Here is a 4,899-nt window from a genome sequence, read left to right as displayed (position 1 = left end):
TAGATCAGCAGAAACAATTCTAGATTATTTAAGCTCCAAGAAGTCTTAATCTGTGCATCAAATAAATGGCTTGCAAGATGTCAGGGGTTTTCATTTAGGCTTTTTTTAACCTATTTTTACTATTTTTGTATTAATTTAGGGGAAAAATTGTATAATGAATCTCAATGTATAGCATAAGCCTAAAATAAAATGGCTGTCTCTCTCTTTGCTTCTTGTACTCCCAAACTGCTACAGAAATCCCATGCAATCACCAGTGCAACAAACCCATTTTCCTGGCCTAGCCCAAATAATAAGGATGAGCATGCTCTCCAGGTCCCCGCAGAGAGGGGTGTTGGAGTAGTTCAGGGCCACCTGCCCAGCACAGAGCCAGTGATGTCCCCAAGGTGATGGGTATGCTGCTTCTCCAGGAGCCCCTCTTGTTCCAGGCTGCACACTGCTCAGCAGCAAGCACAAGGAAAACCACATCTTTTCATTTCCATATTACTGGGATCTAAGTGTTTTTGGAGGCTGTTTTATATAACCCAGCAGCAAAGCCCCAGCCTTGGCAGGCAAACCAACAGCTAAGGCAAAAATCTGAAACTGATTTGATCAAAAACTACAGGTTATTTCCTCAAACAAGAGCTAGACCTTCTGATATCTGGTAGGTAGGTAGGCCCGAAGTATTATTGTTGAACAGAAGTATTGCAATTGAACAGAACTATTACTATTAAAAATTTTCTTACCAAGACCTTAGCATCCACAAACTTAGAAGCTAAATCATCATTGAGACACCCACCTCTCTCCCACCAGCAGAACTACAGCTGCTGTTCCAGGATCTTCTTATGACTGTGCTCAATCTTCTTCCCATGCCCAAGCAGATAACCCATTTACACTTCTTTCCTATTGTTTTGGAGAAGGGGAGCAGCATCCCTCAGGCCCATTTGGACCAACTGCCTTAAAGCAGAAGCAAACCACCCCACCAGGTGATGAGGGCTACAGGTGCTCTGTCACACCTGACAGCAGAAATGAGATATGCATCACTTTACTGTAAAAGGCAGGTGAGCCAGATCCAGTCCCAACTCACTGCAACAAATAGAAGGGGTTTGAGGTTTTTGGTTATCAGGGGTTTTCAGCCACTTTAGTTTAATGAGTCTGCAATTTAAAGGTGATTCCTGTCACCTGTTATGGCTCCTGGCTTTGTCCCTTTCAGTCATTTTCTCATTGCCTTAAATTCAGAATCCAGAAGCACTGTTGCCAAAAATTTTGTCTGAAACTGAAACTCAAACAATACCAATTTTTCTAGTTGGTAGTGTAATATAAGAGAGGCTATGTCTAAGCATCACACAGGAACTCAAAGAGCAAAACCTCCCATACCAGGCTGGTGTTCCTCATTTGTGTTAGCAAGAGCTCCTTCATGCAAATCTCCACTGATCTAATTTACAAAATTCAGGCTTTCCAAATGTGTAATCAGCACGTTCATTCTGAAAGTTCATATACCTTGGAAACAAAGGCATGTTAAATCTGATTTTTAGCTTATCAAGGAATGCAGTTCAGCCCAAAAAATATTCGTGAGCAGTATGTCTGAATTCCATATGCAATTCTCACACTGCTGCATACAAGTCAGGATATTTTCACTCCCAAATATCACATTTCCTTATTTATACAACTAATTTGCACACAGAAACTAGGCAGAATTGTGGACCCAAAACAGTGAAGTCTGCTTATGTTTACATTAATTCTGTGAATATCGCTTAAACTTGTAAAGGTTGATGGTAATATAGAACTCACTGAGAAGGACAGGATATTTTGCTGACTTCGGTTTACTGGCAGAATATAACTCAAATATATGCCAAGCACTAGCTAGAAAGAACCAGGGAATAAGACATCCAACAGTCCATAAGCAGAGAAAAAAAGTCCACTTGAAAATTTATCCATATGGGAAATGTAAGGATCATGTTAAAGGCCTTAGCTGGGTGTCCAGACTATACATAGCATATGTTATATATGAATACAGAATATTCCATTCTGATTCTTTTTGGCTACATGGAATCTGCTGAAATATACTCTGTTCTGTGAGGAGGCATACTTTTGAGCAAAACTGACATTTATCTTCTTACCAATTTGCACAGGTGAAGTTTGCTGGAAACAAAATTTTAAATGTATACAAACAAACTGATGCCAGAAAACACAATTTGTAAAAAATATGCCTTCACATACTGATTATATTTCATAATAAGCAATCTGTTCCCTGATGCTACAAGTAAAAAATGATTTTTTATTTGTCAGCTATATTCAGGAAAATGAGATGCCCCACTAATATATATATAGTGCATACACCCCCATACCAATTATGTATTTCTTATACGCCCAACACAAGTTGGCTCCTTATAAAGAGGAGGAAAAGCCAACCAAGAAATGCAGTTGAAAGCTGGCATGAAGAATAGTTTATCTGTACTGAGATTAGTAGTGGATCAGAAGGGGAGGAGCAACGGAGAAGTTTGGTAAGGAGATTAGGAACAAAGAAATTGGCTGCAGAAATGCAGAGCTGTCAATAAAACTCAGGTTCTATTGTGTCAGGAGGATGAGAAAGAAATTATATAAAAACCTCTGAGTTGTAAAGGGAAGGGAGGTCTAAGCTAGTATGAGACTGAGAAAAATCATATGAACATATGTGCAGCTGTAATATATATTAAGGCTGTTTAATAAAAGACAGGATCTGTCCATACAAGGAAAATAAAAAATCACAGCTGCCTAATTATATGATTTCAAATACAGATTCAGTACCTCATTGTTTTGGAATAAAAGGAGGATATCATTTAAAATCTAACCTGGAGCCCAGAGCTGGAGAATTTAACATGATACATAAACAGTATCATACAGAAAAAGAGATTGGTCATGGATTCTGGCTCATAACTTACTTAAAAATGACAAATTGACCCTCATTATTTTACTGCAGCTCTTACTTAGAGAAGAGCAGCTGACTTTAATGTTCTGAAATAGCCATACCTGCCTGACAAAATTCTTGTGTGTTGGAAGGATTTCTTTTCTTTTCTTTTGAAGATGTGATCAATTTTCCCTCTGGACAAAGTGAGCCCTCAGACACATAACCTAGAGCAAGAAGTGGGAAATTTCAGCTCTCCTTAGGCAATTTCTGATTCAAGGACACCCATCTGCAATTGAATTTCTCTTTTCTTTCTTCTCTGCGTACTATTGCAGGCTCTTCCAAACCTGTCTATTGACAGCTTTACCAATCAGTATATTGTACCCCTCTTTGCAAGAGAGGTGGGGTTCTGCCAAGCATATCTTGGTGTTGGCTCCAGAGGCAGTGGCCACATAATAATTTCAGGATTATTCCTGCTCATTAGCCCCTCTCCTGGGAGCCTTTCTGACAATATCTTGGATCCTACTGGAAGGGTAGTTACAACAGCTGTCACAGGACAACCAACAACTTTTTGCTGACCTGCCATGCCTCTGATACATACAAGCGACATAACATTATTAGATCTAGCAAGGAAAACCATCCAAAGCTCACTGTCATGTCACTATATCATATGATATTTAATATCTGTGAGGATGTTTATACAGCAGATTCATTATATGGAATTTGCAGAAATAAGGAGAGGAGAGAGAGACAATAACAATTAAACTGCTCATTCAGTACTTTCCAAACCTCTCCATCAAAGGAAGAGTTCTTGCCTCACAGTCAGTGGTGATACCAAACCTGAAGAATCTAATTTACAGAAGAAGATTAAAAGAATTTGTCTTAGAATGCGGAAATGTGAAGCAGTGATATGTGACTTCAGAATTATGGATAAGATTGCTAACATCAGTGAGAGGCAAATAATAAATTCATGGAGAATATTTCACAGGTAGAAATGACAAATATATATTGGAAACTGTAAAGTCAAGGGAGACAAAAAAAATCAACTCAGATGAGAAATGCCTAGATTTATTGTAGAGAACTCCATTTAAACCTCCAGACAGAAAACCTCCTAAATGTACTCACAGCCCTGGAGAGCTCTTCAGGTGGTCTGTTCCAGCACCAGATCAAAAATAAGGTAAGAGTTTTAAATTATTGACAACTACAACCAACAGAGCTTTAAAGTGTGGAACCTGGGTAGGAGAGAAATGGAAAAAATATGGGAAAAATACTTTAATGAAGTGCACTTTGTGTTCATCAGCATCTCTCCACAGAGTTCTCAGGAGTTACAGCTAATAACATTTATTTAAAGCACCACCCAGCACATTCCAGACAGCTGTTCTCCCCTTCCCCTATAAGCCAAAGGCTGAGTTTCATTTTGTCAGTCTGCTTTCAAGGCAGATGATCCCTCTGACATAGTCTGAGCAACAAAGGACCTGAGACACAGAGGCGAGCCCAGACCAGCACAGGAAACCCATACCTGAGCCATGGCAAGGCAAAGCATTGTTCCTCCTTCATCAGACAGCTGTGCAAAAGAGGAAATTCCAATTTCTAATGTACTTTAAAAGCTTATAAGAGAAATTGGCCTCTGTGGTACTCTGTGGCTTCCCTAAGCAGTAGATGTGCTATGGATGCTGTCCAGACATCCATACACTTGTGCTTTCCCAAATCTTAGTAGCCCTCAGCCTTTGGCTTTATGCCACACAGCCTCTCTGACACTCATACTGAGATACCTTTTTGGTGAAAAAGACTTTGTTCAGAACAAACAAATATTTTTAAATATGAACGCTTCTATTCACCCCAGGTTTCCACACCTGCCATCTCTATTCTCTGTTAGTACATTTGGAAATGAAGGTGGCCACAGCGGGAAGGAGAGAACTGGAAAGGAAGCAAAAGTGCCATAATTTCAGTTAAGTGGCAGCTAGTTTTGTGAGACTCATTTTCCAGTACCAAATTTTTAAAAGGTGCTCACTATTCCACTCCCAAGCCAGGAGGAGCTA

This window comes from Parus major, chromosome 1, assembly GCF_001522545.3.
Source record: "Parus major isolate Abel chromosome 1, Parus_major1.1, whole genome shotgun sequence".
Taxonomy (NCBI): Eukaryota; Metazoa; Chordata; class Aves; order Passeriformes; family Paridae; genus Parus; species Parus major.
The sequence above is the reverse complement of the archived record's forward strand: the minus strand, read 5'-3'. Positions refer to the sequence as shown.